Genomic DNA, 9,114 nt, shown 5'->3' on the forward strand with positions numbered 1-9,114 from the left:
GACGAGATTTCACCTGAACCCAGGTGCCACCGCGTGTCCAAGTTTGACTCCCTAAGAAGCAGACAAACCTCTGGGTCTCAGGAGGCTGACGGGGACGACGTGCCCGAGCTTGGCAAACACTGGATGGCCAAACAAATGTTAACCTTTAATAACGTAGGAAGCTGCGTCGGGAAATCGCTTTTATTCCTGGCTGTAGCATTTATACAGGCCTCCCCTCTGGGCCCCGAGGGGGCAGAGGGTTTGCATAGTTACTGGGCTCGCTGGGCAGTCTGCCCTTCTGCGGAATACTCGGATTACGTGCTGCTGTTCTAGAATTCTGCGGAGGGAGCACTGGAATCTCCAAGGTTGTTTGAGAACCACTCATTTCGGCCGCTGGAGGGTTGGCACTGCTGGGGGAAATTTGTTCTTTTCCAAAAACGAAGTTACTCTGGTTCATCTGGAGAGACTTCAGAAAACATATTTAAAAAGGAAAAAGGAGGCTAGGAGAAAGTGAGGCAGAAAACTACCGGTGTGATCAATACCGTGTTGACGGTGAGGAAACGTCCCCCGGCTTGAATGGAAATCACTCCTCTCCAGGATACTCCCCCTGGCCGTACGTGTGTGGTTAACCTGTCTTGAGAAGCGGGTGGTCTTAAGTCACTGCGCCGTAAACATGAACAGTGTTCCAAGGAGAAAGTTGTGCTGTTGGCTTAAGATAAAGTACGACGGTCTCGTGCAGGGCCTTCTGGGAGGCAGCCCGTGGGCTTCACGGCTCCCCCCTCCAGGTTTCTAAACAGAGTGGCGTCTGTGCCAGGAGCCCAGAATGCCGCCGTGCTGTCCGTTTGGTGCACGAGTTGCAGGGCCCCCCAGCCCGTGCATGGGGGGCGCAGCACTGCGAGAGAGGCTGACGTCGGGAGACGGCTGACAACGTGTGCAGGGAGCTGGGGGAGGAGCTGCAGGGTGTCCATAGGCCGTCTGTCCCCGGTCTACGAGGGATTCCAGAAAGTGACGAGGGTGGTCTGAACAAAGGGAGGAAAACGCGGTTCTGTAAGCACCAGCCCTGCTGGCCTGACCTGAGCCCTGGGGCGGAGGGGGGAGGGTCAGTCCGTGGTTCCCCAGCAGGCAGCAAGTTGCTCCGCATGCTCGTGGGCTGCCACGGGGCCGCGGGCCTGGGGGGGCTGGCGTGGGCAGGCCGCCCCGGCAGGGGAGCCGGCTCTGGGCGGCAGTGCGGGGAGGGGCTTGCAGGGGGACGGGGGGGGGGGGGTGGCTTCTGGGGGGCATGCTGGCCAGGCGCCCTCCCCCACCGGGTGCCCTCCCCCTTACCTCCCAGGCAAATATGCATCAACTCCCGACAGGTGTCAGCCCGTTAGGCCACGGCCAACACGAACACCGCGCAAGGCGGCGTCTTCGTGGAGGCTGTCCGTGAAGGCAGCACAAGAGAGAAATGGGGTCCGAGAGACGGGCCGGTGCGATCCAAGCCCTGCTGGTCCCTGCTCCCGGGAAGGGCCTTCCGTGCCGCGCGCCCTCCCAGCTGCTGTGATGCCAGCCTCTGCGTCAGCCTGCGTGCCCCCGACTCTGACCCTCCTGGAGAAATGCCAGCTGTGAGTCCCTGGTGCCAGGCAAGGCCACATCCCCAGGGTCCGGGACAGGACGTGGCATCCTTGGCCCACTGTGGCCTCGACGCTCAGCATGACAGAGAACACAGCTGTTAAAAGGCCATGGCTCCGGGTGCTGGTGCCCCGACGGATGATCTCCCGGACCCGGCTGACCCTCGGCCAGAGCCAGCAGGCCGAGCCTGGGGCGGCACGTGCACAGAGCCCGCTGTCCTCTCTCCGCCCTGTGGGCGTGACCCGCGCTGCTGTCACCATGCGGACCGGTGCCACCAGCTCCATGGGCACCACGCTGCTTCCCCCCGCCCTCCGGCACCCGAGCCCCAACCGCCGGCCGGCTCTGCAGCCAAACTGTCGTTTTGAGGATTAGATGTAAATGGAGACTGACTTTCTACTCAGCGCCATTCTTGTGGGGGCAGTGCGGTCCTGTGCTGGGGACGCACGTTAACGTGACCGCGTGCCTCTGGAAGGACATCTGGGACCCTCTGCCTCAGAGCTGTTGCGGATAGAGCTGCTGTCCGTGTTCGCAGACGGGGTTTTGTGCCTGATCACGTAGCTCGTCGTCTTCCTGGATGAAGGTCCGGGAGGGCCGTGTCGGGTCCCACCGTCCACTGTGTTTGCAGGGCTGAGTGTTCCCAGCGGCACCGGCCCCCAGAGGGCTCCGCTGCTTTGGCTTCTCGCCAGCACTCGCTGCCCTCACCGTTTCTTCTGGGGGCCTCTCTGAGGTGGTGTGGACTGTCCGCAGGCCGCCAGGGAAGCACGGGGGCGCCTGGGCGTGGGCAGCTGCGACTCCGGGACCCCACGGGCAGGGAACGCGGCTCAGGGAGCACAAGGGAGGAGTCACGGGAGGAGAACCGTCCAAACCACACAGGCTGAAGGGAGGGGCGCAGAGGGCAGGGTTGGGGACCTGGGGCTCGGGGCTGTTTTCTGGAAGCAAAGTGGGCGGTGTAGCGGGACCTCCGTGTGGCACCCCAGGGACCCAAAGCCGCCACATGTCCCCACTGGGAAGAGGGTTCTTTTGTCTGAGGCAAACCGCCCTCGGAGACTGCCACTGTCTTCCCACTAATCTAACACAGGCTCGCTGTGGGGGTTCTCACCCGAGCCGGCCGTGTGTGCGATGACGTCTCTGAATAAACAACACGGGAACAGCACACTGAAGCCAATGGCAGATGGGTCACACGTCACACTAATGTCCCAGGCAAGGGGGAGATGGAAGGAATAGTGTCCGACTCACTGGGGGTGCACCTTTCTACGAGTGGGTTCTCAGAGGTGTCGACCGAGCCAGCTGGGAGTGGGTGCCGTGTCGGCGGGAAGGGGACCCCTTCTGGGCTGCCGCCCGGCTTCACCGCGGTGGCAGCCGCCTGGCCGCGGCCGAGCTGTTTAGACCGGCGGAGTCCGGCCTTGCCAGATCCGGGAGCCCCCCTAAGTCCCCCCCCATCAGGGCTGCTCTTCCGTGCGCTCCCATCTCTGCGTCCCCACCCACAGCTGCACCCCAGTGCTTCTCAGCAACAGGTGTCTGAGACAACACCCCCCGTCAGCCTCCCCAGAGTAAAGAGATTCACCCTGACATCAAGACAACTTAAGTCACAGACAAGCGGGTTTGAAATCGTAACAAACCAACACGTAACGGGGACGGAGCAGAGGACACGGGTCGCGTGCCTGGCAGCGTGGAGCACCCGTGTGGGCAGCAGCGGCCGCCCGGCCAGCCCTGCCGGTTTCCGGTCTCCCAGGTGGCGGGTGGCCCCCGGAACCTCGGTGTCTGTCCGTCTCCCAGCTTCTCTGGATCCAGGGAGCCCCCGGTTCCAGCTGCTACTCTTACCCCAACCTGGGGCTGAGAGCAGCCCCCGTTTTATTTTCCGTGCCCAGTTCTGCAGGACAGGTCCCTGTGAGCAGAGTAAAAAGGTGTCTGCTTGGCGACCGAGTCGTCCAGGCCACGCCCAGGGGGTGGCTGCCCTTACTGGTGAGCAGGAGCCACAGAGGGACAACGGGCCTTGTTGGCAGCTTTCCGCACATTCGCCGCTGTCTCTGAGCAGCCTGGGAAGTGGGTGCACGAGCGTCGTCCTTTCCTACAGGTTCAGGGGCGGCGGCTTCCCCAAATCCCCCATCACTCGGGGCGGAGCCAGACACAGACCCAGCTTCTCCAAGTGCAGGGCCCCGTGTCCACAGAGCACGGCTGGTGCGGGGCAGCGAGCTGGGGCGGGGGCCTCGGGAAACGCGGCGCCTGGGGCCGCGAGGCCGGGTGGCAGCTCCCGGGAGAAGGGCCGTACTTCCCGTCCCCTTAGCGGAAGACGCCGCTCGCCCCCTCCCCTGGCTGCTCTGCCGCGTTAATGCACCCCGACCTACTTCCCCCGCTTCGTGCGCTCTCTCTCCCGCCCTCAACCGCCCGACGAAAGCCAATAAAAAGCACTTAGGGCTAAAATCCCTCCGAGTGCAGGTGTCTGGTTCTCGTATCTTGGCGAACAGCTCGGTTCCCGTTGTGTGCCCAGCTCTGGATTTCCGCACTCTTAAAACTTATTTGTCGAGGGGCGCCTGGGTGGCGCAGTCGGTTAAGCGTCCGACTTCAGCCAGGTCACGATCTCGCGGTCCGTGAGTTCGAGCCCCGTGTCAGGCTCTGGGCTGATGGCTCGGAGCCTGGAGCCTGTTTCCGATTCTGTGTCTCCCTCTCTCTCTGCCCCTCCCCCGTTCATGCTCTGTCTCTCTCTGTCCCAAAAAAATAAATAAAAAACGTTGAGAAAAAAAAAATTTAAAAAAAAAAAAAAACTTATTTGTCGAAATTTAAGAAAATGGTAAGATAAAATTACCCACTTGGAGGCTGGAAGGTGGAATTTACTTACAGAATCATGTCCTTAATCTCTCATTTTGCGAACAGCACGCGCCCCCCGCCCCCGCCGGCCGCATCCCGGCTCCCTGGCGGGCAAGGCCCAGCGACAAGGCTGACTTCCTGGACACTCAGGAAGGGGCAAACCAGTGACTGGCCGCTGGTTGCCGTCGGCACGAGGTGGGGAACGACAGGGAGCAGGGAAGGAGGTGACGGCAGCAGACCCGGGCGTCGGCCTGTTCCCCGAGAACTCCCGTGGTCACAAGGGGCACGGCTCTGCCGCCGTGAAGGATAACGATCAGAGCCACTGGTCCAGACGTCCTCGACTCCCCGGCTTCACCTCCTACTTGGTCGGCTGCAACAGGCTTCCTATCTCGCTCACCAACCCCCCCCCCCCGCACCGCCCCCCCAGCCCCGCGGCATCCAGAACGACTTCGAAGAGCAGATAAGAACACGGCACGTCTGGTTGTCCTTGTTAACATCTGCTCATGGCTCCAGGAATAGAGTCTACACTTTTTACTGTAATCTTCAGAAATCGACCTTCTCTGGTCTCTCCACCTGTGTGACTCAAGGCCCCGGGAAGACCCACACATCACATGTCCACAGAGACCCTGGCTCCCAGCAGATGTGGACGGCCACGCTCCAGCTCCTCCTGGAAGGAGTCTTCAACATTTTGGGTTTCAGGATTCCTGCTGTCAGCCACATGTGAACACACAATCAAAACCCTCCAAGCGCACGACAAAGCATGACCGAGGGTGAGCAGGGTCAAACAACAAAGCAGCAGAACCAGATACGCAAATTCTGCAGCTGTTGGGAAGGGTCCATATTGTAGGGGGACTTGTTTTCTGCATCTGGGAACGACAGCGGAAGGTACGGCGTGAGTACAGGGCCAGCCCCTGAAATCAGACCAGGCGGCTTGAAGGGAGTCAAATAGAACGTCTGGAATTATATGCATTAGCAAATAATACAAGATTAAATAGGGAGAATCGGGTACCAAAGGAGAAAGACTTAGCCACGTGGGAAACAGGACTGAAAGACGCACAGAGAGCAGGAGGCCGGACACAGAAAACAACCGATTAAGAGGTCAGGACAGACCACAGTCCTGGAAGGAAAGGCCACAGTCCTGGAAGGAGAGAACAGGAAGAGGGGAGAGGCGCTCTCGGGGAGACAGTGGCTGGGATTTCTCTATCGTTGAAGGAAGACATGAATACTCTGCCAGGATGGACAGAGGAACACGGCGTGACTGCAGGCTGATGAGGACCCACCGACAGTGTGGGGGTGGGCACCCGGGAAACACGTGGCCTTTAAAGATGAGGGGCATTAGGACATTTTCATCTGAACCAACCTTGAAGGATTTTGCCAGCAGCCAACTTTCTGAAGAATGGACTTCGAGAGGGAGGCCCTCGATGATGGAAGGCAATGTGAGCAGGGATGCGGACGCACGAGTGTGACGCGGGACAGGAGTGGTGGCGGGTGCAGTGGTTGGTTGGAGTCACGTGTTCAGCAGGCACCGTCCATAGTTTTCTTTTCCGGCAACGTCTTTGACACGAGGGTGCGGCCAGATGGGAGGCGCTCCATTCTCTTCAGTTTTCTGGAAGACTCTCTGTGGCGTTATTATTTCTTCCCGCAGCGTTCAGTGGAATCCACCCACGAAGCCATCTTGTCCTTCCGTCGTGGGAAGATTTTCACTACAAATTCAACGTTTTATTTTTTTTTAATTTTTTTTTCAACGTTTTTAATTTATTTTTGGGACAGAGAGAGACAGAGCATGAACGGGGGAGGGGCAGAGAGAGAGGGAGACACAGAATCGGAAACAGGCTCCAGGCTCTGAGCCGTCAGCCCAGAGCCCGACGCGGGGCTCGAACTCACGGACCGCGAGATTGTGACCTGGCTGAAGTCGGACGCTTAACTGACTGCGCCACCCAGGCGCCCCACAAATTCAACGTTTTAAATAAATGGAGGGCTACCCAGGTTACCTGTTCTTCCTGCACGAACTTTGGTGGTTTGTGTGTCTCCAGGGGTCTGTGCATCTGTCCGGATCATTGGCCATATTGGAATAAACTTGTCCATACTGTTACTGTTCTGTAAACACGTGTGGCCTCTGTAGTGAGGCCATCTCCCTCACACGTGATATCAGAATGGGTGGTTTCCTTTCTCCTGCTTGGCCTGGCTACAGGTTTCTTAGCTGTATCATCTTCTCCAAGAACAAGGCTTGAGTTTGTTAACTTTTGAAATTACTTTTTCTGTTTCATGGCTGTTTATTATATTTTTTGACTTACTTTGGGTTTAATTTGCTTTTTTGGTGTCTTTGAAAAATTTTTTTAATGTTTATTTATTTTTGAGAAAGAGAGAGACAGAGCATGAGCAGGGGAGAGGCAGAGAGAGAGGAGTCACAGAATCTGAAGCAGGCTCCAGGCTCCGAGCTGTCAGCACAGAGCCCGATGCGGGGCTCAAACTCATGAACTGTGAGATCACGAGCTGAGCCGAAGTTGGGCGCTCAACCGAGCCACCCAGGCACCCCATACTTTCTTAGTTTTTCAAGGTGGAAGTTGAGAACACTGAAACCTTTTCTCTCTTCTAGGTTTTTAGCACAAGGTGTGTCCCTTTACAGGCAGCTTCAGCTGGACTTTGGCCTCACTATCAAAATATAACAACCTTTACCTTCATTCAGTTCAAAATACCTTCCAATTTCCCTTTTGAGTTCTTCCTTGATCCACGGGTTATCTCAGAGTGTGATATTTAATTTCCAAATATCTGGAGGTTTCCCAGAGGTCTGTTTCTGGCCTCTAACATAACAGAATGTGTCTGAGTGGAACCATTTACACTTCTTTGGGCTTGTTTTGTGGCTCAGAACAGTCTTTCTTGGTAACTGTCCTGTGTGCTCCTGAGGAGAGTGTGTGTTCTGGTGCTGGGTGGTGCGTCTCTGTGGGTCACGCAGGTCGACTGCTCCGTGTTCTCGCGTATCTGCCGTGTGCCTGCTGCATCGGCCCATCAATCACCGAGAGACACTGAAGTCGCCCACGTCTCCCTGCAGTTCTGACAACTGTTGCTTCATATATTTTGAAGCTCTGTTATTGGGCACATAAACGTTCAGGATTATCTCGTCCTCTTGATGAACTTATTATACCTTTATTTTGATGCAAAGACTTTATTTCCTGGTAATATTCTTCCTCTAAAATCTACTTTCCTGATGTTAATACAGTCACCCCAGCTTCCCTTCTGTGAGTGTTAACATCGTGGGTCTTCTCTCAGTGTTCTATTTTGAACCCGTCTGTGTCCTTGTATTTCCAAGGGGTGGCTTGCTTATATGCAGCACACAAGTGGGCCTTACTTCTTCATGCAGTCTGGCAGTCTCTGCCTTTTAACTGGGGTGTTTGCACCATTTACATTTATTGTGAGCATTGCTGTGACAGGTTGAAATCTGCACTGCTGTTGGCTTTTCTGTTTGTCCCGTCTGTTCTTTGTTCCTCTGTTCATATTTTTGTGCCTTCTCTTGCATCGAGTACTTTTCAATGATGATTTTATCTCCTTTTTTGGCTTAATAGCAGTAACTGTATATTTGAGAGGCTGCTGTCGGGTTTATAGAACGTGTTTAACTTCTCTTCATCTACCCGAGAACATATCAGTCCTCACATCCAGCGTGAGACCTCACGAGTGTCCGTGCACAGCCCTCCTTGCACCTGTGCGACCATTGCAGACATGTTACTTCCACGTGTAAGGAACTCCACAGAACATTGTCTGTATGTCAGCTTCAAGTGGCCTGTTATCTTTTAAAACAACTTAAGCAGTAAGAAAACAAGTGCCTATATTTGCCCAATAGTTACTATTTCTCAGGTCAGAGTTCCATCTGCTGCTGGAAGGACTCCTCTGAGCACTTAAAAAAATTTGTTTAATGTTTACTTATTTTTGAGAGAGACAGAGCAAGAGCAGGGGAGGGGCAGAGAGAGAGAGGGAGACACAGAATCCGAAGCAGGCTCCAGGCTCTGAGCTGTCAGCACAGAGCCCGACGCGGGGCTCGAACCCACAAACTGCGAGATCATGACCTGAGCCGAAGTCAGACGCTTAACCGACTGAGCCACCCAGGCCCCTGAACACTTCTTATAGAACAGATTTGCTGTTCCAGCTTCTGTCTGTAAAAGTCCTTAATTTTGAAATATATTTTTTAATAAATATATTTTTATATTTACTTATATTGGGTAAAGAATTCAGTTAGGCTTTTTTCCCTTTCAGTATTTTAAAAATATCTTTTAACTTGAATTGTTTCTTGTGAGAAATCTCCTGTGTTGTTTGCTGTTCCTCTGGATATCATCCATGTTGTTTCTCTGGCACAGTTTTTAGTTTTCGTCCTGTTTCTTTTGCTTGGTTTTTGGTTAGCTTCTTGAATCTTTTAATCAAATCTGACAGGTTGTCAGATATCATTTATTCAAATGTCTCCCCAGCTCCTGTTCCCTTGCTGGGGGGAGGTCTGCTTACACACAGCAGCCCCCAAGGTGCCCCCACAGTTCACGGATGCTGTTTTCTTGTCTTTCCTCACTCTTTTGTTTCATTCACACAGTTGCTGTCTTAAAACTCATTAATCTCTTCTCGTGTAAGACCTCATCTTCCAGCGATCCTGCCCAATGTATTTTCCTGTTTCCACTTAAATTCTTTAATCTCCCAGCTAGCTACTTGGACATGTAGAATCTGCTTAACAACTGCTTCAATAAC

At 54.9% G+C, this 9,114-nt stretch overlaps 1 long non-coding RNA gene across 1 annotated transcript; it reads right to left on the minus strand.

Moving 5' to 3' along the window:
- Positions 1–166: 166 nt before the first annotated feature.
- Positions 167–3,015, minus strand: LOC131501666 (uncharacterized). The gene is made up of 2 exons (XR_009256852.1): positions 1,303–3,015; positions 167–998 (listed from the first exon to the last, which is right to left on the minus strand). It is a non-coding gene; the product is annotated as an uncharacterized LOC131501666 (long non-coding RNA).
- Between the last annotated feature and the right edge of the window lie 6,099 nt (positions 3,016–9,114).

This window comes from Neofelis nebulosa, chromosome 1 (genome assembly GCF_028018385.1).
Source record: "Neofelis nebulosa isolate mNeoNeb1 chromosome 1, mNeoNeb1.pri, whole genome shotgun sequence".
NCBI classification, from domain to species: Eukaryota; Metazoa; Chordata; class Mammalia; order Carnivora; family Felidae; genus Neofelis; species Neofelis nebulosa.